Source organism: Barbus barbus (genome assembly GCF_936440315.1).
Source record: "Barbus barbus genome assembly, chromosome: 28".
Taxonomy (NCBI): domain Eukaryota; kingdom Metazoa; phylum Chordata; class Actinopteri; order Cypriniformes; family Cyprinidae; genus Barbus; species Barbus barbus.
Genome location: NC_136756.1, coordinates 28838216 through 28844712, shown reverse-complemented (window position 1 = coordinate 28844712; position 6497 = coordinate 28838216). Strand labels below are relative to the sequence as shown.

Genomic DNA, 6497 nt, shown 5'->3' with positions numbered 1-6497 from the left:
AACTACAAATGGCCAAGCAAGTGCACACACTGACAAGATACACGATACAGTACGAGACCAAACGCGATTTCAGCAACTCTCATCCTAGTAAACAAAATAAGCGTTTCCTAGCAACGGCAAATGCGCTAAACACTGAGACAAGTAAATACACTTACGAGCTGATTTTAAACACACACACTCACACAGACACACACACACACACACTCACACAGACACACACACTCACACAGACACACACACACACAGACACACACACTCACACAGACACACACACACTCATTCACACAGACACACACACACACACACAGACACACACACTCACACAGACACACACACACTCACACAGACACACACACACTCACACACACACACACACACACACAGACACACACACTCACACACACATGTTGGGTTTCCATGTTTTATGGGGACATCCCATAGGCGTAATGGTTTTTATACTGTACAATCTGTATGTGCTATTGCCCTACACCAACCCTACACCTAAACTTAGCCCTCACAGGAAACATGCTGCATTTTTAGATTTTCAAAAAACTTTATGCTGTATGATTTATAAGCTTGTTTCCTCATGGGGACCAAAAAATGTCCCCACAAGATTAAGATTTACTGGTATTACTATCCTTGTGGGGACATTTGGTCCCCAGGACGTGATGAATACCAGGTGCACACACACACACACACACACACACACACACACACACACACACAGACACACACACTCACACAGACACACACACACTCATTCACACAGACACACACACACACACACACACACACACACACACACACACAGACACACACACTCACACAGACACACACACACACACACACACACAGACACACACAGACACACACACTCACACAGACACACACACACACAGACACACAGACACTCACACAGACACATACACACACACACAGACACACACACTCACACAGACACACACACACTCAGACACACACACACACACACACACACACACAGACACACACACTCACGCAGACACACACACACTCACTCACACAGACACACACACACTCACACAGACACACACACTCACACAGACACACACACTCACACACACACACACACACAGACACACACACACACACACAGACACACACACTCACACAGACACACACACACACACACACACACACACAGACACACACACACTCACACACACACACACACACACACACACAGACACTCACACAGACACATACACACACACACAGACACACACACTCACACAGACACACACACACTCAGACACACACACACACACACACAGACACACACACTCACGCAGACACACACACACTCACTCACACAGACACACACACACTCACACAGACACACACACTCACACAGACACACACACTCACACACACACTCACACAGACACACACACTCTCACTCACACACTCACACACACACACACACACACAGACACTCACACAGACACATACACACACACACACACAGACACACACACTCACACAGACACACACACACTCAGACACACACACACACACACACACACACAGACACACACACTCACGCAGACACACACACACTCACTCACACAGACACACACACACTCACACAGACACACACACTCACACAGACACACACACTCACACACACACTCACACAGACACACACACTCTCACACACACACTCACACAGACACACACACTCTCACTCACACACTCACACACACACACACACACACACACACACACACACACTGCAGCTTTCAGTTTAACAAAACAATGATTCAATAACATACGTTATTCTTAACTAAATAGCCTATAAGTGTGTATATAAACATATTTAGATTTCTATTAAATATTTTCATTCACACATACAGACACAAACACATATATTTATGATGTGAGCTTTATAAAGTGATGAAATGTGCAGTATTTTATAAAATATATATTATTTGATAAAAAATATGTTATATATAATATATATGATACTATTTTTATGAAGCGATATGATAATTGCATTATTTAGTTATTATTATTATTGATTATTGTATTTAGTCTGTCAGAATTGGACAGTTCTTGTAATCGGCTGATTTTATGTTCAGCGTCGCATGTTCATGTGCTGGATCATATATTACTACACCAGAGTTTTAAATGTATTATTATTATTAATAATTGTTATTATTAATGATTTCATTTGGTATTATTAAGAGGAAATATTTGCTCAATACAATTTATTTTTATGGATTTTTATTAACTTTATGATGGCATTTTTCAACAAAAAGAAAAAATGTGTTGTCTAATAGCCTACTTAATGTCTCATGTCAAATACTTTAATAAAATAAAATAACATTGAGATGATCAATATGGGTTTTAAACCCATATTTATAAATAGTTTAAGTATATAATAACTGTATAAATAAATACACACACACACATATAGGCTAATGTCAAATACTTGAGTAAAATAATTGATCAATATGGTGTTTATCTGGTTTCTAAACCCATAAAGACTTCTGAAGTATATCAAATGTTGATGCAAAAACTTTAATTCACTTCGGCTGTATTTTTTGCATTACATCCTAAATTACTTTCAGGTGGCATTTTGCACCAAAGCCCAGTTTATTTGCGTCTGTGGTTGTGGAAACCCAACACATGTTGATGGTCTCTCTCTGAGAACACACTGCATTCAGCTCGTTCCTGCAGTGAAGCGGAGCGTCAGACATCTCAAATGATCTGAGATCAGCACTCTGAGCTGTTATTACACAACATCTGTTAGTGTTTCCTCAGCTCGCTTTGGGTGATGGACGTGATAATTATGATTATGAAATCCCCCCCACAGAGAGAGAGCATGTCATCTAACACTGATACAGCCGCTAATTCATGCCACGGAGTCAGTCTGTCTGACAGATATTCGTCTTTGGCAGCCTTTTTTTATTTTACGCATAAAGCTCCCTTAAATTTGATTGATTGAAGTCATTTTGCATCTTAAGTAAATGCATCTTGATTGAAGAATCATTAGATATTTGTGCTGGAAAACAGAAACTTGAACAAAAACCCCTGAACACAAAAACAGCAAAGTAAATGCAGTTCATGTGTTAATGTGAGCAGCTGGTAACAATGCATTTAAATAAAACTAAAATAATGAGTTCAAGTTCAAGTTTATTTGTATAGCGCTTTTTATGATACAAATCGTTGCAAAGCAGCTCTACAGGAATTTAAGTTTCCACAATATATTTATATATTGCTGAACCTTAATATATTTAACTTATGGCAAAATTTGGTAATTCTGTATGTTGTCTGAGCTTTGGCATCCTCTGAGGTCCTCTGAGGGGTTGGCATCATCTCTTCTCAGGTGTTTGGTCATCTCAGATCATTTAAGGGTTGGATCCAGTCTGAAGCTTCTGTCATTCCTAGTTACCACGGGATGTTAATCAACAGAGAAACAAATAGAGACATAATTAACATAGCTGCTGTTCCATCTAAGCAAAAATGATTTGTTCAACCCAAGCTAAAGAATAATAATAATGTACATTTGATCAGATATAACTGCAGTACAAGATTATAAGATGCATTATGTGAATGCTTGGCTAAAGAGATGTGTCTTTAATCTAGATTTAAACAGAGAGAGTGTGCCTGAACCCCGAATGTTATCAGGAAGGCTATTCCAGAGTTTGGGAGCCAAATGTGAAAAAGCTCTACCTCCTTTAGTGGACTTTGCTATCCTAGGTACTACCAAAAGTCTAGAGTTTTGCGACCTTAGGGAGCGGGTTGGATTATAGCGTGGTAGAAGACGAGTTAGGTACGGAGGAGCTAAACCATTTAGGGCCTTATAGGCAAGTAATAATATTTTGTAAATGATACGGAAACTTAATAGGTAGCCAGTGCAGAGACTGTAAAATTGGGGTAATATGATCATATTTTCTTGACCTGGTAAGAACTCTAGCCGCTGCATTTTGGACTATCGGTAGCTTGTTTATTGAAGATGCAGGACAAGCAGCTAGCAGTGCATTACAATAGTCCAGTCTAGAGGTCATGAATGCATGAACTAGCTTTTCTGCATCAGAAACAGGAAGCATGTTTCAAAGCTTGGCAATGTTTCTAAGATGGAAGAATGCTGTTTTTGTAACATGGGAAATATGATTTTCAAAGGACAAGTTGGTTTTGTTTTAGAATGCTATAGTGGATATATTCACACGTTATAGAAATGAAAATGATAGTGTATAAAATAGTTTTTAAGATAGAAAATAGACGATAAAGAATCAACTTGATGGAGCTCAAACTCAAAACACGCAGTCACAAATCAGCGCATGCGCAGAAAAAAACGAGGAAAAGTAACATTACAGTGTTGTTTTAGTATTTGTGATATACTATCATAGTATCATAATTATAATCAAAATGTATTATTATAGTTTATAACTTACTAATTTTAGTTGATATTTTGAATAATGTTTTTATTTTATTTGTTCATTTTAATTTTATATTTCTTATATTTTATATTATTTGTTTTATTTTATATACTGTATATATATTTTAAATATATCTGTATATTAATTTCTAATATATTAATAGTTACCTTGGTACTTAAAGTTAAAATATACAAAAATTATAAATGTTTCCATGACAACAAGCTGAAATAAAATATTTTATTTAATTGAATGTCTATTTTATTCCAAGTACCCAAAGTGTGTTTTAGTGGTTTTAGTTTTGGTGACTGGTAATAGTAAGAGGTCAGACGGGTCACTCACTGTCCGTCTCTCTCTGCGGATGAATGCGATTCTCTCGTGCATCAGAGCTCATGTATGTGTTCGGTCATCAGCGCTGTAAAACATCTGCTGGTGGGAGTTTCTGATGACCGACAGCCGGACGAACAACAAAAGACAGATACACGTCTGTCCTGTGAAAGAAGGAGAGAATCACTGAATCCTGCTGGAAAATCACACGTCTTTCTTCTTATCAGTCGGTCATATTTGACTTTCTTTGTGATTTTGAGACTGAACAAGACTAGATTTGATAAAAGAGACCGACAGCAACAGAGAAAGAGATTCCTCTCCATGTTTCTAACAAAGAGCTATTGTAGCAGGACATAAAGAGACGAGGAATCTCTCAGCAGAGTGTGTGAGAGACAGACACACTGCTGCATTTTTCATCCCAAAGAGAAGAAAGAAGTCAAAGAATCCTTCATTCCACCGGACTGATACAGAACTATTGTTATTCCAGAGGTCACCACCAGATCACAGACACTCGCCTAGCAACACCCTAGCAACCGCATACCAACACTCACAACACCTTAGAAGTTGCATAGCAACTGTCCATAACATGATGACTTCTGCAAGCAAACTGTCAGTCTATATACTGTTCAAACGGGCTTGTAAGACATGTTTTGCTCTCCAAGGCTATTTGAGAAAAATACAGTAAAATCAGAACAATTGTGAAATATTATTACAATTTAAAATAGCTGCTTTCTGTGTGAGTATCTGTTAAACTGTAATTTATTTCTCTGATCAAAGCTGTATTTTCAGCATCATTACTCCAGTTGTCAGTGTCACGTGATCTTCAGAAATCATTCTAATATGCTGAGCAGTATTACTTTAATATCCATACTAATACTATTTTTAATAATATTTTTAATTAGTTTTTTACCTTATATATATATATAAAAGATTGTCATTTTGTTGTGTTTGTTGGTTTTATTTCTAATGTCTCCCCAGCAACATTTAACATTTGATATGTTCTCATAATGTTCTTAGAACAACATTCTCATCAAATAAAAATTCATAAAATTCATAAAAATAAAATAGTGTAAGAAATGTTTTTGTAACCTTTAAATAAGGTTACAATCACCAAAAAAAAGAAACATATTTTTTAGAAACATTTCAAAACAGTGCTTTAATAACATAAATGTGTTACCTGTGTATATATGCATTTTTATTTCAGCTTTAGCTTTTAAAGTTTTAATTGTTCTTTTATTTATTTTTTATTTATTGGCTTTACTTAACTATTAGTTAACTATTTAATAACCCTGGTGCTGATTTGCTGCTCAAGAAACATTTCTGATTATTATCAATGTTGAACACAGTTGTGCTGCACAATATTTGTTGTGCAAACTGTGATCCATTTTATTTTTCAGGATTCACAGATGAATAGAAAGTTCAAAAGAGCAGCATTTATTTGAAACAGAAATCTTTTGTAACATTGTTCATGTTTTTATTGTCACTTTTGATCAATTTAATGCATCCTTGCTTAATAAAAGTATTAATTTTTTTTTAAATCTTTGAATGTAAGTGTAGATATATAGATTAATTTGTGAGATTTGTTTATCTTGTGCAAAAATCAGACCTTGTTTGCACAAACTTTAAAATAAAGGTATACTTTTAAGAGCAAAAAAACACAATAATGTCACAGAGCCGATTTAACTGTGAAAATAAAATCATTTAATTAGCACATTAGCATTTAAGTTTAAGAAGCCTTCACTCCAGAGA

The 6497-nt window shown here is 36.3% G+C and overlaps 2 protein-coding genes across 2 annotated transcripts in view; both read right to left on the bottom strand.

Moving 5' to 3' along the window:
• Positions 1 to 6497, bottom strand: part of LOC306848635 (synaptic plasticity regulator PANTS-like) — an 806624-nt gene that overhangs the window by 580465 nt on the left and 219662 nt on the right. The gene's annotated exons all lie outside the window — the stretch shown is intronic.
• LOC306848585 (tricarboxylate transport protein B, mitochondrial-like) overlaps positions 6429 to 6497 on the bottom strand; it is a 22927-nt gene continuing 22858 nt past the window's right edge. The window contains exon 9 of the mRNA XM_079383226.1: positions 6429 to 6497. This exon is cut by the window's right edge and continues 1498 nt beyond it. The gene's annotated coding sequence lies outside the window, so the exon portion shown is untranslated.